At 46.9% G+C, this 23,934-nt stretch overlaps 1 long non-coding RNA gene across 10 annotated transcripts in view; it reads right to left on the bottom strand.

Annotated features, from left to right (window-relative positions):
• Positions 1-23,934, bottom strand: part of LOC105086592 (uncharacterized) — a 99,973-nt gene that overhangs the window by 52,953 nt on the left and 23,086 nt on the right. For 6 of the 10 annotated variants that reach the window (XR_010383677.1, XR_010383675.1, XR_010383676.1 and 3 more), the window contains 3 exons: positions 22,326-22,492; positions 11,384-11,486; positions 6,785-6,952 (listed from right to left, as the gene is read on the bottom strand). This is a non-coding gene — a long non-coding RNA (uncharacterized LOC105086592). Of the gene's footprint in view, positions 1-4,847; positions 6,688-6,784; positions 6,953-11,383; positions 11,487-22,325; positions 22,493-23,934 lie in introns of those variants that run through there. The other 4 variants (XR_010383681.1, XR_010383678.1, XR_010383680.1 and 1 more) reach the window with 2 other exon arrangements.

Below are 23,934 nucleotides of genomic sequence, written 5' to 3'. Positions count from 1 at the left end.
GACTACTATATGGTTCTTTATTCAACATTCTGGAAAAGACCATACTACAGGGACAGAAAACAGATCAGTAATTGCTAGGGGACAAGGCACAGGGAGGGGCTGACCATGAAAGGGCAGCCCAAGGGAATTTTTGTGATAGAATTATTCTTTATCATAACTGTGGTGGTAGACACACAGATCTAGGCATTTGTCAAAACCCACAGTCCTGTACATCACAAAAAGTGAAACCTGCTATGTATAAATTTAAAAAAAACAAACACACCAGGATGTGGGAGGAGCCCCCCTCCAAATACACACTATAACAAGTTAACCTAAGTGTATCACCAATGAGTAACATAAGCACACTGAAACAGGTGAAGAAAAAGACTTTGGAGCTTTGATAACAGTATTTAACAGGATACTGTAAGGTTTAAGACAAAATGAATTCTACACAAATACCTACTCTGGTCAGTAAATTTGTTTCTCAGAGGGGATGGGCTAGCACTTCTCAAATTACTTTATATGCATACGAGGGTTGAACAACACAGCGAATAACAGTGTAGATCATGAGAGCCAGGTTTCTCACTGTCAGAGAAAAGAAGTTACAAATAGGGAAAAGGGAAGTTTAGAATGAACCCTGTGGTGTTGGGATAGAATCAGAAGTTATCAACAAGAACTTGTGTTCTTTAAGCAGGTACACAGATTGATAGATAAAGAAATAAATTAATATGTGTATGAGCATGGGTTATCAGACAAACATTTCCTAGCCCTGTCCCCAGAGAAGACACCCCAGTAACAGTGAGCATATCTAGCGCCTGTATGTCAGTCTCTAAATACTATGACCCATTAAAGAGAACAAAGGGTCCTTAGAGACGTGGTTGACACAGCTGAGAAAGGGAAAACATAAGATGAGCCTGAGTATCCTGTGGGGTCAGAAAATAAGAAAGTGTTCAAAAAAGGATAGAGGCACAGGATTGAAAGAACACAGGAAACAACCTGAAAGTGTGCCCAACGGCCAATGCTGGAACAATTTAAGGTACAATATAAATGACAATATAGTTAGATTAGAGACCATAGGATACAGTAAATACCTATGAGTCCACACCAATATACATACACACACATTTACATACACACATAGGTACGTACACAGGGGGAGACGAGGCAGCTCTTCCTTACAGAAGAATTCCAGTTAACAAATGTAGAAGAAATGAGGAGAACACAAAATTACCATGAGAACGCCACAGTAATAATCACTGCAGGGAAGGTTCACCAAGGATGCTGCAATTAGTGGGCAGAAGCTTGAGGAGAAACAGGATATTTGCATAATCTAACAGTATCTTCCCCACAAGATGTTTATTAACTAAAAAAGGAAAAATAGTAACTTTAGCCAGTCTCTTAGGCAAGTGAGGAAGGTAGACCACCAGGAACAAGGATTATCAGCATCACGAAGCCCAACATGGTACACGAGAAGGGCACACCCCCCCCATCATCCCCTTGCTAAAAATTCATCATGAGAAACCAACAGACAGACCAACCCAAATGGAGGGACATTCTACAAAGTAATGAATTGGTATTTTTAAATAGTGACAAAATTGTGAACATAAACAGGTAAAGACTGAGGAATTGTCACAGATTGGGAGAAACTGAGCAGAAGTAACATGTAAATGTAAAGTCGGCTCCTGGACTGGATCCTGGGACAGAGGAAGGGCATCAGTGGAAAAACGGATGAACTCCAAATAAACCTGCCATCTAGTTAGCAGTGTTACACCCAAGTCCCCGTCTTGGTTTTGATAACTGGACTTCGATTCTGTCAGATGTGAGCATTAGGGGACGCCGGATGAGAGGTGTATGAAAATCCGCTGTACTATTTTCACTTTTCTGTAAGACTAAAATTATTGCAAAATAAAGTTTTTTTAAGTTCATACTACATTAAAATGTCATCTTACATCCTAAGCTGGCCTGCCACAGCTCACTGCAGAGTCTGTCGGGTAAGGATGTGGACTCAAACCACAGCAGAGCTCAGTCCTGACGGACAGTCTCAGCCAGCGCCCAGGCCAGCAGCCAGGCTGGGCCTCTTGCCCATTTTTCTACATCAGCCAATAGGCTTGGACTTGGACTTCGCTGGACTAGAAAAAGGAAGAGGAAGGGGAAGCAAGCGGCCTCTCGGATGGAGCTGCCTTCCTGTGGCTCTTGTAAGCTGCTTTGGGCTCCGGCTCAGTGGAGCACCACCTCTAAGGAGGCCACCCTTTCACCGTGGCCAAAAGATTACAGAGGGTACAGTGTAGGCTGGATCTGGCCCACCTGCTGATGCCCTTGGAATTTTGAAAACAATCTCCACGTTTACAAATCTGAGCTCACATGTCACACTTGTGGGGAGGTAACTAAGCTGCTACTGGGCGGTAGCAAGACTATTCATGTCCAGAAGCACCTCCACGTACGCAGAGGCCGGTTAAGCCCTGAAAGCTGTCTGAAGAGCGCTGTGTGTCCTTCCAGCTGCCTGTGTGCAGCCCTCAGACCGACCTCCACCGAGGAGGGGTGTTTCAGAACCCAGCCTCTGCTCCTCCTCTCCGCTGCCGTACGTCCTCTCTTGGGCATCTTGCCCCCCCAGCGAATCAGTGTCTTCTACAGTAGAAGTGCATCGACAGAGATACTATCTGCAAGTACTGTAAGAGTCTCCTCAGCAGTTTCATAGCCACCGCCCCACTGCACTTTCAAGTCAGGCAAATTCAACAGGGCCTTGTACAGAGGAAATGGCCATGGCTTGGGGCCAACGTTTCATCACTCTAGCCGCCAAGTCTTCAAACGAACTCCTGGCATGCTGCTGACCCAGGCTGGGGGACGGCGGGTGTGCAGCCTCCAAGCCAGGACCCCTCAGATCCTTTCGTCTGTCACGTGTCCAATCTCCTGTCAACGATTGTTGACTGATGATTGTGACTGTTGACACATTGCACAATTACCCTTGTCCTTTAGAACCTTTCTTAATGTTGAATGACTTGGTCCATAACAACCTTCATGACTTGATCACTGTTTTCCATTTTTAAAAAATTATCTCGTTTGTAATTCATATTAGTAAACCCTTCATGGATATAACATGTCCATGCTATGTCCAAAAATGTTTGTAAAATTCCTCAGGCCCCACACAAGCAGGGCACGCGCACTGCAGGCCACAGTGCTTGTGGCCACGGCCCTGAAGCGGTCAGGGCGGTGAGTGGAGCTTTCTCAGGAGAGCACAGCTTTGCTGTAACCACAGAGAGTGCGTCGGCACCACCCAAGGCGAGAAAGGGGGAGATTCTAAAGCTGAAGCTTGGTACACTACTTCCAGAATCAACAGAGTAGGAGACAGACACAGTTATGTGGCATGTTTGGGCAGAAATCTACTTATCTGTGTAATATGAAAAATAGTCAAAGGTTGGCTTAGAAATTTTCAAAAGGGTTATACTGTTAAGGCATTCATTCTGTGTCAAGCACACGCATTAGCTCACTGAAGTCTGAGAACAATTCCACAACACAGATGTTGTCATTCCCGTATTACAAACATCTTACATTCCCATGTTACCGAACTGAGGCACCGATAGGTAAAGGAACTTGTCCAAAGTCACGTGGCTAATGAGGGGCAACTCTGGGATTCAAACCTGGGCCTCTGACTGCAGAACTCTTAACCATCAAGCTAAACTTTACAGGTAATCCCCTCAGCCTCGGGTTAACCCTGACTGTGGAGAAATGAGCGTACGACCCTTTTCCTCACAACACTCTAGTCCAAGAGGGCTGGTCCCATGAACCCAGTGTTGACTTCAGAACCGTCCCCTTGGGGGCACCTCCCTGTATGAGCTGACCCCACGCCCTGAGAGCCCCCACAGCTAGACGTCGACGGCGCCTTCTGCTGACAGGGCTCAGGAGGCGGCTCCCCACCAGGGTGGTGCTGCCCCCAGGGGGTATTTGGCAACGAAGGGAGATATTTTAGATCGTTACGATCCAGCACAAAATGACAACGGTGCTGAGGTTGAGAAGCCCAAGCTAAAGGAGCAGCAATGCTCATGAGCCCTTGTCCCAGCCGGGTGGGAGGAAGGGACACAGTCAGATGGGCTGGTGGGGGGCGGGAGGGGCTGCCCCTCACACCTGGGCTCCTTCCGTCCAGCTAATTAGTGCATATACGGATTGTCTGACCCGACAGCTTCCTTTCCCCCATAAACAGCATGTTGGCAAGTCTTTCCAAACTCGAAATTCTATCCTGACAAGCTAAGCAAACGATTCAACCAGGCGACTTTCTGCTGTGCGGTGGTAGATCTCGGAGGGAACACACGGGAGACAAAAGTGTAGCAGTGACTGGGTTGCAGGGCCCCTGGCAGGCAAGGCCAGGAAAGAACATGACTGTCAGAGGAAGGGAGGGGGCTTTCAGGCTGGTCAGGAGTCCTTCCTAATTGTTTTAGCAGGGCCGGAGATCGCGCTCTGCAAGAACAGATGGAGGTTATAACCAGACAGCGCTGCAAACGTGGTCGGTCCCATGCTAAAACAAGACGTGTTACAGTCACTTCTTGAGAAGCTGAAGGTCAGGGTTCTGCCAGGAAGGAACCAGCCTGGGGAGTCAGACAGACCTGGTTTTCAGTTCCAGCCTTGACGTGCTCTCACCATGTGACTGTAGCCAGGAAACAAGCTCTCTGAGCCTCCAGGGTCTCTCACCTGCAAGCCAGACTCATTACCAGCCACCTCATCCTAAGGAGTGAAGGGGACGTGTGGACCAGAGCACATGGTGGTGCTGGGCACAGAGCAGCGGAGGTAGAAGGGCGGTGCCCGGCCCTCCCCACCGCCTCTGCACTGGCAGCGTGCAGGAGAGTGTGGCTGGAGAAGGGACCATGCGAGGGGCTGAGTCAGAGCCCAACAGAGGCTTTTTATTAAACGGAATTTACCTTAACAAATCATTCCATGCAAGATGTCCAGATAAACAAGCTTGCCTCAAACAAGTATTTTCGATTCTAGGACCCAAAAATGCCTCCCTGAGATATACTTACTATGCACCTGGGGTCCCCAGAAGTAGATTTAGCATGAAGATAATGAACTTGGAACTTCAGCCTCTCACTTCCAGGCCCCAGTAGAGGCCCCGACAGGGGCCCGAGCCACACAGTCATGGTCATTTACTTTTGTAAACTTGCCACTGGTAAGATGCTATGACTTTAATTGCTTAAGATTGCTGCCTTTTTCTACTCTGACTTCTCTCTGGCCACATTTCTTCTCCTTTTGGGTGATTTTGGAGTGGTCTTGGGCAGTCTGGGTCTGGCTAAGAGAAATCTTAGCTAAAGATACCTTTACCTTGGATTGAGATATATTTATAAATTACAAACTATGTTCATAGTTGTTACTGAAGGTTGTTCTGGAGTAGGGAAGGTTTCCAGGAATATTCCCAGGGCCCACTGTGCCGACTCAGCCAGCACAGAGATGAGAAGGCTCTGATCCAGAGGTCATGTCACAGGATGAGTGTGTCCTGCAGGGTCTGGCACCAGAAGTATTATGGGCGGGGAGGAGAAACAAGATGTGAAATCAACCCAGAAGAGACCAGTCAGAAGCTAGTCTGGAAAAAAGTGTTTCATCATCAAACTCATACAATTGTAGGCACACTTAAAACTGACTATGTGGTCAAAAAGAAAGTTCTCTCCTTTCAAGAATATGAGACCATCAAAGAAGATGCACCCCAAAATACAGGTTAAAAGGATTTTAGAAGTGAATTTTGTGATATTTTAATATCTAATTTTCTCTAAAATTTTCTACTCGCTTTAAAAAGGCCTCCCAAATTGTAAAAGTTTCAGGTCCTACAAAACCTGGATCCTCCCCTTTAGGTCACATGCTTGTATCTTTTTGAAGAGAGCAGAGTGGGGTAAAGGTAAAGAGGGAGACCACTAAACTCCCTAACTACTAAATGTCCTGAAATAATTATATTTCAGTGATTCAGTGAATAGAAAATTGGAAATTTTGTGTATCTGTTCCTTCTGGAAAGAGTTAAATGAAATAAGAATATAAGACTCCAGACTACGTAAGTGGATTTTCTTCTAAGGCTAAGTCCATATTGCACAGTGTTTTGGAAAGTCCTCTATGTATAATGTGAAATAAAACACATGTAGGTTAAAAAAAAAAAAAAAAGTCTTGTCAGTTTCTGCCTGGACCTTTCATCTGGATTTAGCTATCCTTTCTCTCCAGCCAAGATTCTAAACTCTATTCACTCCCCGTATTGTTGCTTCTACACTAAAATCAAACAAACCCAGCTTGACAATTACAGTTTTTGAAAGCACAAAGTAACACTACACAAGTTCCAGAAAGAAAGTGAAAGAACCTCTTTCTAAATTCAAACGACTGAATCAGGAAACACTCAGGTAGGCAGAGTCCTTGCAGTTTCTGTTCTCACCGCAGTAAGATTTAAAGGAGCCACATTCTGGATGCGGGTTTTCATGTTGATAAAAACTTCAGAAGAGCCCGCAGAGTCTCCGTGCCTTTCGCCTCCCCTCCCCCCTCCCAGAACTCCATCTACCCAGAAGCCTGAATTTCACAAGGAAGAAAAATGGGGCTTTCTGCTCCTTTCAGAACGCTGTCCTCCATCTCTGGAGCGCGGGACCCAGCGCCCAGTCCGCCTGCACGTCCCTCTGCTCGGGGCCGGGCAGCTGCAGCCGCCGCTCCTCCCGGTTTGGAGAAAGGAGCTATGCTGGGCGAGTTTGCAAAGTCCTGGAAGCAGAGCAAAACCAGGGAGAATTTGTGGGCTCTTTTCCTTTCCTTGGAAAGCACTTGAGCAAGAGGAAGCCGCCCCACCCACCCTGTATACCTTCTATTGCAGTCCCGGTTGTTTTACAAAAAGAGAGTCCGTGTCTTTAAAACCTTCATTTTCTCCCCAGGAGTAACCATTAGTTAATGATTGCCAGCCGGTTTCTGCCTCGCCGCACCACGTGACCGGGGCACGTGACTTGGAGCCGGCTGTGGTCTGTCCCTGTAGCTGAACAGAAAGATCAAGCTTATTATTGCACGAAGAGCCTGGGGAACTCATCAGGGCAACGTGATTCCCCGGGCGGGTTACACAACACGCGGCCGCGCTTGGCTCCTGGCTCCCGGCGCCCAGCCTCGCTCCGCCGCGGCGCAGGGAGCCGTTTTCTAAGGAACACAGAACAAACCCGGTTTTATGTTTTCCAAAGTGCGAGTCCATCTTCCCTGTGGAAAATGCATGATGATCCTAGAGAACTAAGACACCCAATTTCTCCAAGCCACCTGAGGCCTCTTGCTGGGATAGGGCGAGAGGACTGCGCAGCACACAAATAAAGCAGGAAAAACGAGACCCGAACCCCTTCTCAACTGAAGATTCTGGATTGACTATCTCCCTTCCTCCCTCCCTGGAAAGTCTTCAAAATATGCTCTTCTCTCCTTATAAAAAATGGAAACTAAAAATGACATTTGAAAATTTAAAATTTAAATGACATGTTCATTTCACATTTTTTCCCAAAGATTTCTAGAATCTTAGCAGTTAAATTTTGATTCAGCACATCCTGCAAAGGAGAGAGCAGAAGGATTGGTCTTTTTATAGGAGGGAAGAGTCTGGCATCCCTTTGCAGGTTAGGTGGTAGGTGTGTGTATGCAAATATATGCAGATTTGCCTCCAAAGGGCCCCTTCCACACCCAGGAGGTGAGGTCCTTATTATGCCCATTTTAATGCTGTTCTACCCCCACAACCCTATTCTGAAGAAGCCCTGCAACATTTTGCTTTCTCTTGTCTCTAAGGGTAGTCTTCGGTGACAACTACAGAAGAAAGGTAGGGGAGGGACAGTGACCTTGGTTATCTCCAGACCAAGGCCTTCTCTGAGTAGAACTACAGAGGAGAACCACAGCCTTCACTTGCCCACCAGCACCTGTCCTAGAACACGAGGACAGCCCATTCTCCAGCTCAGGCCAGGTGTCCGCCGTGGATTCACTCACTCCACAGATACTGACGGAATGCCTCCTCTGCCCCACGCTATTCCAGGAGTGGAGGAAGCAAGAGTGAGCATGGAAGACAGATCCCTGCTGCCGGGAGGACAAGTGATCTCTACGAGGCCTGGTCTGGCCAGGAGTCTGGGGTGGGCGTCCCCCATGTGAGACTTGCTTCTGCAGCCCGGCCATTGCTCCAACGACCAGGGGCCCTCCTCTACTGGCCATTAGGGACTAATTTGCCAAGTGATGCTTTGCAAACAAAGATTGCATCTTTGCTGACAGATTTGGTATGATCTTGTTTCTTGGGCACCATCTAAGTCAGCACTGAGGAGTCTTTGCTGGTGTTTCTGATCCTGAGTGGTCAAGAGTCTGCCTCACTGCTGCTGGCAGCGGGGCTGAAAATACAGCAGAGCTTCTTGGAAGGGACCACTCCGGGAGCTGTAATCAAAGCTCTGCATGGAGTTCCAGCCAAGCATCAGCACCTTGGCTTCCCCACAGCCCAGCTTCAGAGGACACCTGAGCAACTCTGACAGGAGCTGCCTGAAAGGCCAGCCCGTCCTGAGAGCCAGGGGCAAGGTCCGGCCTCAGGCAGCCTTCCAAAGGACAGGAAGCCAACACTGCTTGTATTCCTGCATGAGAGATGGGTATTAACCTCCCTACTTTGTCAGGCCTGATGTGGATCAGAGAGTAAAAGTGTGTTCAGAAATTGGCAAAGCTTCAGACATCCTGAATGAGAACTGATGGGGGAACAGGAGGGAGAAACTGAGGGAAATGATCACATTCTTAGTAAAACCTTGATTGGATTCTGATGGACACTCAGTGAATACTCTTTTCTCTAGAACTGCACAGCCAGCCCTCCATATCTGCGGGTTCTGCATCCTCAGGTTCAACCAACTGCAGATCCAAAATATTCACACACACACACACACACAAAATCCAGAAAGTTCCAAAAAGCAAAAGTTGAATTTGCTGCATGTCAGCAACTATTTACATAGCATCTACAACTATTTACATTGTACTGGGCATTATAAGCAATGTAGAGATGACTTAAAGTATGCAGGAGGATGTGTGTAGTTTATGTGCAAATACCATGTTTTTTATATAAGGGAGTATCCACAGGTTTTGGTATTCCCAGGGGTCCTGGAACCAATCCCCTATGGACACTGAGGGGCAACTGTATACACATCAAAGGAAGAGGAAGATGGCAAGCTTAAACAATAGTCAGAAATGCAGGCTCAGTTGTCTGCTGGCTGACGATGGCCTTTTATACAAGAAGCATCACCTCAGAGATGGTCCTTGATATCCACATGTGATAAGCAGTGCAGATGTCAGAACTTAGCCATCCAAATGTGGCCTTTGGCCATCTCCAACCCTGACCTGTGCATCAGAAGAAGGGAGGGCCCGGCTCTGGCCCTGGGAACTCAAGAGTATTTTAAACTAAATGTCTTCCCCCAGCCTATCTCAACAATACTTCCTATAGTCCCCAGTTTTCTGGAGAGGAAGAGTGACTGCCATCTTCCTTCCGCAGACGGGGAACCTAAGGCAGAAACATAGTAATACCCACAGCATCGGCAAGTTCTTGGAAAAATCACAGAATAAAATTCGTATCTTCTCCAGGCTCACCTCTTGCAAATTCCAGTACTACCAAGAGTGTCATAATGGTGCAGCTGCTATAGAAAACAGAATGACAGTTCCTCAAAAAGTTAAACCCAGAATTACTATATCATCCAGCAATTCCACTTCTGGGTATAGACCCACAAGAATTGAAAGCAAGGACTCAAACAGATATTTGCACAACCCATGTTCGTAGCAGAATTATTCACAATAGCAACCCAAGTGTCCACAGACGAATGCATAAACAAAATATGATATATCCATACAATAGAATATTATTCATCCACGAAAAGGGAGGAAACCCTGTCACATACTATAGCATAGATGAACTTTGAGAACATTATGCTATGTGAAATAAGCCAGTCACAAAAGGACAAATACAATTCCACTTACATGAGGTTCCTAGAGTCAAATTCATAGAAACAGAACATAGAATGGTGGTTGCTAGGGGCTGCAGGGAGGGGAAAATGGTGAATTAGTGTTTAACGGGGACAGAGTTTCAGTCTGGGAAAATGAAAAAGTTCTGGAGATAGATCGTGGTGATTCAAAACAATGTGAATGTACTTAATGCCACTGAACTGTACACTCAAAATGTTAAAATGGTAAATTTTATGTAATGTATATTTCACAATAGAAAAAACCAGCATCAAAGTATCACCTAGACATTTTTGGAGTTTTAGGTGATCTCAAATAAGAATTACCCACCATCCAACCCTTCTGATGTCCACGGAGATGAAGTGAAAAAGTGGACACGTAGGCTGTGATGCCATCTCTCTTGTCCCTTAGCCTTGGTTCTGCAGTGCCCACAGTCCAGAGAGGTAAGGACTCCCCCTTCATCAGCCCATGCTCACCCTCACCCAGCCCCTCCAGCCCTGATCTGATCTGCTAGCAAGAGAAACTGTAACACAGAAAAAGGAAGACAAAGGATTAAGGTCCACCTGCCCAACCCCTCCAGCATAAAATGCCATAGATTTAAAATACATTTTCTTACCCACACATCGTAATAGACAGATTTTGCAGAAGGCCATGGGAAATACCTGATGGAGTGTTAGCACAGAAGCTGGACTTCAAGAGATATAAGGGAAGAAGATCTCAGGAAGCACGAGAGAAGAGAGTGTAGACAGCTCATTTTAAGTGTCCTCTGCCTCGGCTTTACGACTTAACATGCAGTAGAATAGTGCAAGTTACCAGAAGCCATAAGCGATATGCTGTACTTCTATAAAGCTTGTACTGAATAATTCTAAGTAAACAGGGTCTTTGGAGCTGCTTGAAAAGAAGGCTAGCCCTCATTTGGAAAACCCACAGGCCTCCTTGGAAGAAGTTAAGCTGGTGGTTAGAATGACCTGGAATTGTTGTGTACACTGACAGCTGACAGTCACCATGAGTACTCGGTCAACCTGCCAGTGGGGCAGGTATGGGAGACTTCTGCTCCAGGCCTCCAGCACACTTGGCCCCTGCTTCCTCCTCCATCAAGTAAGACCTCACATAGGCTGCAAAGTCATTAGGAGAAACTTACGAATGACAAAGCCATCAATAAACTACCTTAAAGTCTCTCACCTCCTGGCCTCATTTGGTTGTCACTGCCACATGCAGGAATACTTACTTAGCTCTGTGCTGGTCATGAACAAATGTTTGATTTACTGGGTGCCAGTATTATTACTGTTATTCTGAATATCCCACAGATACAGCAGTCCTATTTTTCAAGTCCCAAATTAGGAACTTCTAGTGTAAGATTTGTACAGTTTACTCAGGCAGAGTCTGATAGATTATTTCAACCCAAGATGGTTTGGAAAATTCCAGGCTGTGTAGGGCCCACCGATGACAGACACTCTAGCTTAACTATGAAACTTACCCCAGTTCCCATATCCTTGGGGGTGCATAAGGGTCGTGATTCATCCAGCTGACACATTCCTCGTTGTTGCATTCAATTCAATTCATAATCACACATTGATCACCTAAATGCAAAATACTGAGTTGAGTGCTTTGAGAAACAGAGAAATGAAAAAGAAATGGCCGTGTCCCCCAAGAAGCACATGAGGGATGTGCCCAGGGGACTCCGGGAGCTTGGGGAGCTCAGATTCACTGTTGGTCCCCGATAATACCTGACTAGTGCCTCTAAGGCTTTTAATGGCAGTTTAAGGTATTTACACTTGATTAGGAACCAGAAGGTACTAAGTAATCTCCACACAAAACTAGAGGATAAGATGACACAGCTGGAGCCTGGCTGAGGCTCCAACACAGCGAGAGAATGACCATGGTCCAAGCTCAGATTCTCACGCTGCCCAGAGAGACCCGCTTCCCCAGTGCTTCTTGACCTTTTAGGAGCCTTCCTACGAGGTCCAAACAGACCTATCCTTGAACAACTAATTAGTACTAATATGTAAGGAGAGGTTAATCGATTCATGGTTTTCCAAGCCCCTCAGGGGAGGCACTTGGGTTTGATGGTGGAATTTCAGTGCAGTGAGCAGCACGGGAACAGTTTTGAGCCAACAAGCATTTCCGTTCCCTTCATCTCAGGTGCTGAAGGCCCTCTCCTTTGCTTGCATGCACAGTTGCCTCCAAGGGGAAATTCTCCTCCTCCTGGCCCTGCCCCATGCAGCCACCAGCACAGAAGCATCCTTTCAGCCCTTCAGAAATCAGGCAGAGAGCATCGCTGGGAGCAGCAGCAGAGGGAGCACCCCACGGAGCTGGTCTAGCCCTACTCATGAGGCCAAGGTGAGAAACAGCATCACTTCTTCAATATGAGACTCAAGCCTTCTTGAGCTGCTTTCTTCCTGCAATCGTGGCCAAGCTTAAAGCCAATGACATTAGCACCTTCTCAAAAGGGGCCCTTCTGATACCAGCAGAGCTCACAGCATTGAGAAATGGAGAGTGTGGAGAATGTAGAACAAGCCAGCAGGGCAGCAGGGGCTGTGGGCTGGGCAGCGTCTTCAGACATGGCTCTGGGCATTTCTGGCTCAGCTCACTAGGCCTTCTATATTCACTAAGTCATCATCTGACTTGAATTGTTTCCCAAACAGGCTCCTCTGTCAGAAAGAGAGATTCATTCATTCATTCATTCAACAAATACATTGATCCCCTACTATCAGCCAGAATGACACAATGCAGTTTAGTGGGAAAGGTAGCCAGAAGTACCAAGAGGCCTCCTGTGGAGTGTGCAGCCACCGAGGGAAGCCCAGGGTGTTGTGGCCGCACCCGGGGGCATCTCAGTCAGAGGGCTGGGGCAGGGAAAGCTGCTGGCTGGAATATGACTTCCTACTGAAGGACAAGGATAGCTGGAGAGACAAGGTGAAGGAAGGCATCCCAAGATGAAGGATGCACATGGATGAACCAGGCAGAGGCATGAAATGTCCTGGCCCCTCCTTTGCCTCTTTGGAACAGTCCCTAAGTGCTACCTGAGAGGTGGCCATCCTGGGATACAGCCTCAGTAAGGCCACTAAGTAAAACGTAATTCTCAGCTTTTGGGCTGTGCTTTTTTTTTTTCAGTCAATATACCTTAAATTATGACATTGAATTCCCTCTCTCGTAGGTTTGGGCTACCAAGTCAGTCATCCTGGGATCACATCACCCATCCTAGTCTTGTTTCTAAGCCTCACAGTTGAGGCCTAGAGGATGTAGGGAACCCACCCTTGGAATCTTGCTACGTGACCAAGACTTGCCCCTTACCCCATCTGGAGTAAAGGCGCATGGGCCATCTGGTGTGGCTGCAGGGGAGGGAGTAGCAGGTGCTAGAGCTAGAAAGGAGAGTGGGGACCAATTTCAAAGGATCTCCTAGGCCATGCCAACAAGTTGCCATGTGTCTCACAAGCAAAGAACTGTACGTTATCTACGCGTTCCATTTTCAACTTAATGCAGAAATGACATTATAGGCCTGAATACACATTGTTGAAGGTGGCAATTTGCTGGCCATTCTTCTAGCTCCCACAGTAGGACAGTGCCTAGGGAGGTGGGGGGAACAAACTAGTACTAAAACCCAGCAGAAATGAGAGATGGTTGCACATTACCTCATCAGCTTTCAACTAAATTAATGGAAAATGGCTTCTTGTTCCCTTTACTCTGAAAATTTACTGTTAGCTCCCTCATGTACCTGAGGTCGGAATTCCAGGTGGGCAGGTGATAAATACCAGGCTGTGTTCAAGGGCGGAACTAGCTTCTCGTCTCAATTCCAAGATAAATATGTCGTTCCTGCCATGCGCTCAGCTTCCAGAAACACAGCCATGCTTCCGGCAAGGCAATGCCAGAGGCTTGATCAAACTTCAAACGGGTATCAACTGCATCACGTGCAGGAAATGTGTAGGAAAAGAAAAGTGCCTCTAAAAGAAAACCTAAAACATCCCACCTGAATTTATCTTGCAGAGAAAGAAATGAAACAGAGGAAACAGAGGTGATCCCCTGGGGCACCACCCTTGCTCCTCCGCGCTGGAAAGGGAGCGTGCAGGCTTAAGTCCAGCCGTGTCCAAGTCTCCTCTTTGTAAACAGCTTCCATGATTCCAGTTACCAGCATGCCCCCCGAGCAAAAGAGGTAATAGGACATTTAAAAAAAACAAACTGTATCATTATCACATGCTAACATTATTCATGTTTTTTAGATCATGTTTTGGGGGAAAAAAATTAAGGGCAAAGGCCCTAGAGACAGATGGCTCGTTTCAAATTCTCGTAGAGTCTTCCTGCTCCGTGACCTCAGGGAAAGTAACTGACCTCTGCGAGCCTCAGTCTCCTCAGCTGTAAAATACAGGTGATAAGTTGCACCTACCTTAAAAAATTGTGGCAAGGGTTCAATGAGTCATTCCACAGAAAAATTCAGGACTCTAACTGGCACATACTAAATAGCCAATAAACATTAACGCTTATTATGGTTGTGATTATGCCCACCGGGAGTCAGGGTCTCAGGCTCTGTCTGGGACCCACCAGCTTGTTTTGCAAAGAAAGACTCTGCCCTGTTGCTAAAATTTCTGCTCTCCCCTCACCTAGCACCGTAAAATGCATGTTTTTAAGGGCCTAGACAAGAGAGTGAGGATGAGTCAGCTAGCAGACATCAAATTAAAGTCAGTGGCATCTTGTCCATATACGAAAAGCAATGCTTGTACTACAAAATAATATGGATTTTTAAGGAAGAATCATGGCAGGAGAGTCTCCATTCCAAACCTACTTAAATAAAAACAATCAAGCAGAGAAGCAACATACATCACCATTCAAATCCCTAAAGTCACACTTTGCCAAAACTTCTGAATTATTAAGGATGAGACTGATGCTGTCTTTCTATATAAGTACCGCGCACTAACCACTGGAGCTTCCATACTACCTTTCTAAACACAGAAATCCTAGGGAAAATGAACAAAACTTTAAAAAAAAAAACTTACAAAGGGAAACCCAAATCCTTTTACACCTGTCTGTAGCTGCCCAGGCTTGCTTAACATTAAGATACTGTTTAAAAAAAAAAAAAAAAAGAAAAAAAAAGGCCAAATCAGGTTTCACAAACTAACCTGTGTGGCTTATAAAAAGGTAGTAACTTGGTTTGTCGAACAGTTGACGGTCTGATTTCCCATTTAAAATTTTGCAACCCTGAATTATTATAATCTTTCAAATGTAAGGGAAAGTAGAGGCAAAGCCTTGCCCTTAACTTTTTCTGGGCTTTCTTGTGTGCTTGAAGTGGACTCTGATACCTTCAGAATTTGCTCTTGCCTTGAAGCAATAGACAAGTATGTGCTGCTCTGTTCTAAATATGGGAACAGCGAGTACAAATAGAAGATTGAAGATTTGCTTTGAAGCTCGATGTTGCCAATGCTGGAAGCAGGCAGCCAGGCCCTGCACAGTGAGAGCTTCCTGCTTTTAACGGTAACATATTAATTCTGGGCAGTGTCTCGTTAGACCGAAGGTCAAGAATCTGATTTTGACCTTAGTATTAAGAGGAATTCCATGTGAATCCTAAGAGTGACTGAGTGAGTACTGTAATATTACTGCTAATTTATAACGATGATACTGTCCCAAGTTTCTTGTTTTAGTGCTTTTTATCTCCCAAAGGTTTCAAATCACTTCACAGACCAATCATTTCCCCCACTGTTGACCTGTAATCAACTCAGGCACAGAATATTGCTCTATTGTCAAGAATACAGCCACAGTAAGCCTGTTTAAGCATGAACTGAAGAAAGATACCCGCTGAAAATTAAAGTGTAAATTTTCGGTAGGCAGGTTATAATTAGCCACTTGAAATCGAGCCAAGAAATGAAGTTTAATACCCTTCTTCTGTGAAAAGCACCCGGGCAGCTTTCCTGACCATAAACAGACTTCAGGTCGTCACCTCCTCTAACTCAGGGTTTTTCAGCCTCGGCACTATTGACATTTTGAACAGGGTAATTTTCTGCTGTGGGGCGGAGGGGCTGTCTTGTGCACTACAGGATGTTTAGCAGCATCCCTGGCCCACTAAATGCCAGTAGAACACGCACACGCGCACACACACAGAATTGGGACAACTGATTAGGATTCAAAGAAATTTCAATTATGAAATGGATCTTCTATCATAACTTTGATTATGAAATAGGGACCTGAAATTAGTTCCTAGCCCCCCAAAATTAAAGAAAATAGACAACTCTGGATTATCAAATGCACCCTCCCCTGGGTGGCAGGGGATCTCTTCCTGGCATGTAACTTCCCCCAAAGGACTGCTGTGAGTTATTACAGCTAGCACTGCAACATCCAGGCATCCACTGTGCCCAACTACCTCTCAGACTTCCTGGGGTCAGAGTTCCTCTCCCTTCTGGAATCCAGTCTCTGCCAAACTGCATCTAATTGCCCGAAGACACTGTGATAACTCCAGCCACCTCTCTGAACACCACCCATGGCCTGCAGCTTCTCACCCTCCCCACGGCACTCACAAAACCTCCTGGGACCTCAGCTGCAGGAGGGCTCCCTCACTGCCTGGGCCACGTGCCCTCCACACCCCAGATACTGTGGCTTTCAAACTTTCTCATCATATTTTGTATCATGAACCCCCTCCCAGCTCACATCTACAAACACACATTTTGTACTTTGTAAACTTTTTATTCTGAACTAATTTTAGACTTACAGAAAAGTTGCAAAAAAAAAAAAAAAAAACAATAGTACAGAGAATTTCCATATATCCCTGCTAGGATCTGAATGCTGCGTCATCCCCTCCACCAAATTCATTTGTTGAAGCCCCACTACCCAATGTCACAATATTAGGAGGTGAGGCCTAGGCAGGTGATTAGATTATGAGGGTGGAGCCCTCATGAATGAAAGTAGCACCTTAAGAGGCTCTAGATAGCTCCGTGGCCCCAAAGACACAGCGAGAAGGCAGCATCTACCAGGAAGCGTGTTTTCACCACACACAGAATCTGTCTGCACCATGGGGTTTCCAACCTCCAGAATGGTGAGAAATAAATTTCTATTGTTTGTAAGCCACCCAGTCTGTGGCATCTTGTTATTGCAGCCGGAACAGAATAAGACATCCTTATCCAGTTTCCCTGAGTGTTAACACCTTATAAATCCATAGTGCAGTTGCCAAAACTGTCGCCAACAAAGCACACTGGGGTCCCCAGGAAAAACAAGATGGAATCTAGGTGGTAAGATAAGCTCTAACCCCTTCTTTTGTGCTTAGTCTAGTTTCACTTGCCTGTCGGGGACGGTGTGCCGAAGCCTCACACCTGACACTTCCAATTAGAGTTCCCAACTCAGGACCCCTGGGCGGGACACCTCGCCTCAGGCGTTTAAAGCGATGCTGCGCAGGTCACCTGGATTCAAAATGGCCGCTGGCGGGGCGTGTGCAAAGGCTGCTCCCGGCACTGCGGCCTCGTGAGCAGCACAGCTGCGCCTGCGAGGGGCTGGTGAGAACCCCGCCCCCCATGGAGATCCCTAGAAAGCGGCCCCGCCCCCTGGACGGGAGCGAGGAGAGAGTCTACAACAAGCTCACACTTCTCCGCTCTTTGATCAAAGAGTAAAGATTTCCTTGGCTTCTGAGCCGAACTCAGTCTCCTTCTATTGGCTCTAGCGACACTGGGCAGGAGGACCCTTGCTGGGGACTGACTTGGGAGGGTCCGTAACAAAACCAGGAAATTAACATTAACCAAAGCAACTGGCAATTCTGTTAACCAAAGCCTTCAGTTTTCCACTGATGCCCCTTTTCTGTTCCAGGATCCTATCATTTCTCCTCAGTCCCCTGAATCTGTGACAGCGCCTCCGTCTTCTGACTTTTATCATCTTGACGCTTTTGAAGAGTATTGATCCTTTTTTGTTTGTTTTGTTTGTCTGTTTTTGTTTTTTCTTTTTTGTCAAATGTCCCTCAGTTTTGGTTTGTCTGATGTTTTTTCATGATTGCCCTGAGGTTATACATTTTTGGCAAGAATGATCCAGAAATGATGTGTGTCCACACCCTCCTCCCAAAAATACATCAAACAGAAATTTCACAAAACTAACTCAGCTGTGTAAAATACACGCTGGCATTTTCTATTGTTTTAAATGCTGGTTTCACAGCCGTATTGCTTCACAGCCCTCTAATGGGTCAGAAGACACGGCCCTAGGCCATCTGATGTGGGAGCCCTTCTCCTTCCTCTGGTTCTTTCCTGAATCTCTTTCCTTTCCTGGCTTCAGTGGCACTGCGCTGACTGGGTTTTCTTTCTTCCTCTCTGATCAGCTCTTCCCTGTAAGTTTCGGACTTTTTGCCCCAGCCCCACCCTGGTGTCCTAGATAGTGGTGATGGGTGTACAACACTGTGAGGGTCTGTCTGATCATATCTCACCAGAAGTATTTCCTCCGTGAGTTGGCCGACTCCTTCCATTTCGGCTCCACACAGGTGACCCCGTCCCTGCTCTCCCAGCTTGCTTCAGGCTCTGCCTTCCAGCTGCCTCCAGGAATTTCCACGTGGGTGCCCTGCCCTCACACTAAACTCACTAGGACCAAATGACTTTTATTTAGCGCTGTCTCCCTCACAAACTGGATCTTTCACCTGTCAGTGGTATACCCTTTTCCCTACTCGGAAGAAGCCTGGCTTTCAGGGCCTGGCCAGCCGGGTCCTTTATTCTCCACTTCCTAATCCAGGGGTTCTCAAACTTTAGAGAGCACTATAATCACCTAGACGGCTAGTTACAGACGGCTTGCTGGGGCCCGCCCCCAGAGACTGTGATTCGCATGTCTAGGGTATGGCCCTAAATCTGCATTTCTAACGAGTTCCCAGGAGGGGCTGAGGACCACTCTGAGAACCAAGGCTGTAAGCATCCCACGTAGTAATTCCAGACTCATCATGCACTTCCGGAGCTGCAGGGAACCCGCAGCGGGGGTCACTACTGCATCAACCCAACCCAGCCGGGGCAGCTCACCTTAAGCCAGCTTTCCCCGACGTGGAATGCCCCGTCCAGCCCTTTGCCCTCCAACGACTCACATCTCCCCAATTCTGAGGTAACTCGCCTCCGACCAGCAGCCCCAAGACTTTTTTTTTTAAACTTCTTCAGCCTTCACAGAGTTATTTCTCTTAGGACTCGCTGGCAAGGAAAGCGGTGATTACAATTGGAAGATTAGTCCTGCCTCTCCAGCTAGACGAGCTCCCCAGGTCCCAGGGTCTTAGTAAGTTGTTCGCCCTCCGTGCTCACTGAACTTTCTTCTTTCATCGTTATTTCTAATACACCCCGTTTTCACCCTGCACACCCTCCCATACACGCGCAGGTACACACAGGCGCGCGCGCACACACACATACACACACGCGCGCGCAACACGGGTCTGGGGCTCTGCCTGAAGCGAGCGTGGGCGGCTGTTGCCCGAGAGCAAGCTGGCTAGCCCGCGTGAATTGGAAAGAAACCCAGTGATGCCTTGCAAGGACCAGCTGATGCCAGACGGCCGCTCTCCGGAACGTCGGTGCGGGGGACCTGGGTGGCGGGAGACGTAGAGGCGGACCAAGGTAGGGGGACGGTTGGGCTGCCCTAGAAGTGAACAGATGTGTTTGAAAACCTTTCGGAGAACGTCCAAAGAAGCGCTCATGTTGAATCCTTGGAAGGGAAATCAAGAACTGGCTCGCAAAGGAGGAGGGCGTCCGGCGCTGCGCGTCCCCTCCCTGGCTGCCGGGCTCGCGGCCTCCCCGGGCCCAGCCTGCACGGCCGGAGGGCGGGCCCTGCACTGCCGCGGCCGGCCGGCAGGGGTCTCCTTTCTGGCTTCGGAGCCTATTGTGAACTCACCAAATGGAGGCTCCGGGAAGAGGCAGCGCGGCCGGCGCGCAGAGCCGGGCCGCGCGCCGCCGCCACACTTTTTGCGTCCTCACCTTTGAAACACTTGGTGGCTGCGCGGCTCCGGCGGGAGCGGGAGGAGTGACCTTGTCACGTGGGGGAGGAAATGCCTTCCTGGCCTCCCAACCTGCCGGCTCTTGTTCTGGGCCTTTTCTGGCCTGATGAGCGAGGCCAGGGGCGCCGGCTCACCGCTAAAACCCAAGGCCATCGGTCCGTGCAGGACCCTGACCCTGGGAAGTTTTGACCCAGGTTCCTCCTCACTTTCCCAGGGAGCGGTAGGAAAAGGGCTTGCTACCCTGACATATTTGTCCTTCAGGGAAATTCACTTTCCCAACATAAATTGGGTAATGACAGCAGCCGAGGAGGCGCAAGTCGGGCCGCAGCGATCACGCTAGTCTTTTATTTAACAAGTGCTCACTGATCATCTACTGGTGCCAGACACTATACCCCGAGATTCAGTGGTGAGAAAGGACTCAGACCCTGTCCTCACTACCCAGACTGCCAAAGAACTGAGTTTTCAGGTGACCAGAGGGGCTTCTAGTGCCCATTACCTGAACATCCAAGAATCATATGGGGGAAGAAAGTCAGCCCTCAAACAGAAGCGCAGTCTCTGTGATCCGTTACAGTGGGCTCGCGTTAACACTTCAGACCTCTTCACTTTATTTAATGGTAACGTGCAAAAAACCTTTACCCATGGCCGATTCAGGGCTGGGTCCTGCTAGCTGCTCAGATGCAGTGGTGAACAAGATTTGTCCGTATCATGGGGAGCGCACAACCCGGGGGAGGGGGGGCTGAAAAGCTTAAACAAGAAATAGCAGTGTGGCTCAGATCACTATTTGTCTGGGTTTCACTGATTTATCCTGTAGGGTACAAGAGAAATCAGGAGAGAGAGGCCCTGCACACAGCACTGAGTCAGACCCAAAGGCCAGCCCAAGTGATATGGAGTCCCACAGGAAAGCCACCATCTGGTGCTGATGCCCAGGGAAACATAAGTTGTCCTGCATCCCAGGACCAGGAAACAGGGGCATCCCAATTTCTGTTCTTGGATCTGCTCTGGCTTCACTGATGCCATTTCCCTTCAAAATCATTTCCTGGGACACTCCTCAGGAACTAGTACTCAACAACCAAGTATTTTCCTTCCCTTCTCATGAAACTGTGTTTATAATCTGGCTGATGTTGGGAGAGAAAGAAGGTTCATTCTTTATATAGCTTTTATATAGCTCTGTTTTGGTTGTTATTGTTTTACTGTGCTAAAATTATATTTGGGTTTTCTTATTCACTTTTTGAAGTAAGTTTTAGAAGTCCAGACTTCCAGGAAAGACTTTCTTTTCTACTTATTAGGTTAACAGAACACTAGCTGTGGGGTTCCAACCTCCGATGTTTCTAGGCAGCAAAAATCTCATCGCATAGCCAGAGAAACAGTCACAAATTCCCATGACACACTTTCAGGCCATATCTCTGCTCTTGGCCTGCTGCAGGATTGTGGGAGTCGGTCAGTGCTGCAGATACTGGCTGAAGGCTCTTGGAATCCCTCCACACCGATATTTTGTGCCTTTTCCCCCGAGTGAGAAACACAGAGTCCTCTACAAGCACTTTTTTATTTGTTTCAATTTATAAAAATACACAGACCTCTATGTTCTGTGTTCTCTGAGCTCAGGGTTATTACTCAACATTTAGTGCTATTTTCAAAAGAAAGAAAGAAAACTTTGCCTCATTGAAAAAGCACACCAGGGGGAAGGTATATAGCTCAAGTGGTAGCGTGCGTGCTTAGCATGTACAAGGTCCTGGGTTCAATCCCCAGTACCTCCCTTAAAATCAGTGAAGAAATAAACCTAATTACCTTCCCCCTCCAAAAAAAAAGAAAGAAAAAGCACACCATAGTCTTGCTCACACTTTGGTCTGTCTGCCCATACCACGATAACTCCTGACTGACTATCCAAAATGCCCTAGTAGTTACAAACAGATAATTCACTTCCTTTCCCAGCTGTTGAGAGCTAAAATCATTCTCCTTGGGACCAATACCTTGTCTTACCTAGAAAGACACTCAGAAAGCAACATTTATGATTATTTATAAGCTCATCAGGCATGTGAATAAGAAAAGTTAGGTACATTTTGATCGTTCTTAGGATGCTCTCAGAAAATGACAGGATTCCCATGACATCAAAGTCTTTCTCCTCTAAATCTCACATATTCTGTTCCATCTTTCAGAAAATGGGCATCACCATTTCTACAAACTGAATGCCATTATCACATGAAAAACACTGAAAATGCGTTCACATGTCGGTATTTTAAAAATTGATTCGTCTTTTTTTTTGGTATTTTTATTTTGTATTTTATTTATTTAAATTATTTTGGTAGGCTATATTCAAAAATGTTTTAATGAGAAAGAGATGGGCTGATGTGGGACAATCTCCCAAAATTTCGGAATGGAAAAAGTCTTCAGTATTAATGAATTCAACTTCCAAACAATGTCCCTAACAAGTGGCTTCTTCAGTATGTGTGTCCTCAGGTGTGAAGGTATGCTCCCAAAGGCCCACCCTTTCCGACTCAGAGAAACATTTCCTTACCCAGAGCCTGAGATTCTCGAAGTTTCTGTCCTCAGCGTCCACTCGTCCCTCTAGCCTGGCCACATGGGAAAAGCCTCGTCCATGACATAGCTCCTTCAGTATCTGAGAAGCTCTCAGAGGCTTTACTCTTGTAGGTTTGCAGCAGGGCCTCGCTTTCTTCATCAAGTCTGTTAAAAATTGTTCAGTGAGGTGTATCAGGAGCAAGGGACAAAAGATGGAACCAGACAAAGCCCCAGCCCTCCTGAGACCCCTCTTCTATTGAGAAAGACAGAAAACAAACAGTTAAACAAGTAAATGTATAATGTCACATCAGTAAGGATAAAACCACTGAAGGAAAAGCAAGTTCAGAGACTGGGAAGGGGAGTGCTTCTCTGGGAGGTAAGGGACTTTTCATGAGGAGGTGACATCTGAGCAAAGACCTGACTGGACTGTGGGGATGAGCCACATGAATGTGGGGGCGGGGGGGGGGCAGCGAAGTCCCCACAATGAGAGATGTGTGAGGTCTGAGAAACATCAAGGTCAGCGATGCTGAAGTGCAGACAGCAGGGGAGCGGGCAGAAGTGAAGTCTGAGAGGCAGCCAGGAGTCCTGTGGCCTCAATGGGGCCTCACTCTGCAGGATTGTGACAGGATTTCAAGACCCCTTCCATCTTAGTTGCTGTCTTCTCTATTTTTCTGGCTGGTCAAAGTCTCTGTAAAAGGTAGTAACCCAGAATTGCCTCCAATATTCCAGGAGAGGCCTAACTTGCAGAGTAGAGCAGTACCATCCCCTCCTTTATTCTAGACATAATATTCCCATTAATATGATCTGAGACCTCCCATATTGCGCTTTAGGGAGCCACTTATTGAGTTGGCTGTTTCCTTTTGCACATTCCACTCTTAAACCACACTCCTCTCCTGAGTTTCTTCCCCACCTTCACGCTCCTGACCCCTGGCCTAACACCGACTGGTATCATGGAGCTTCAGGAAACATCCTAGAAGCCAAGTGGTGCCTACTCATCACAAGGCCTTTCTAGACACATTTTTGTATTTGCTTCATCCTGGTTCCACTTAAACACGCTAGGTTCCAAACATCCTAGACTTGTTTGGATGGCTTTTGAAGGCCCAATGGTAGGATACTTCCCTATTAAATTCTGACTTATTAGACTTGGCACATTGTTTCAGTTTTTAAAAATATTTTGGGACCCTGGTTCTGGCATCTTAATGTATAAGCTATTCCTCCCATCTTTGCCATCAACAGATTTCCTCAGGATATCATTTATAACAATACTGTACCGAGGGCAGCTGAAGATGGAGTCCTGTGGCAAGTCAACGGAGACCTCCGTCAAAGTTGGAACGGGTCTATTATCAAGACTTTGGGGAAGTGATTGTTCAACCAGCTGTAAATCAGTCCAGTTTGCCCTATACTGACCCCATATCTCTCCACTAATCAACAAAGACACTATAAGAGGTTTTTGTCTAACGTACTGAGATATGCACGTACCACCTTGACCTTCCAGCCCAGCCATGCTGTGAAAGAAGGAAATGAAGTTCTAATGGCACCTCGCAGTTGGTGTTTTCTTTGGCATCTCTCTTTTACCAACGCTGGACATTTCCTCCTCGCCAGAGGCT

This window comes from Camelus dromedarius, chromosome 13, assembly GCF_036321535.1.
Source record: "Camelus dromedarius isolate mCamDro1 chromosome 13, mCamDro1.pat, whole genome shotgun sequence".
Taxonomy (NCBI): Eukaryota; Metazoa; Chordata; class Mammalia; order Artiodactyla; family Camelidae; genus Camelus; species Camelus dromedarius.
Note: the sequence above shows the minus strand (reverse complement) of the source record. Positions and strands in the feature narration are given on the sequence as shown.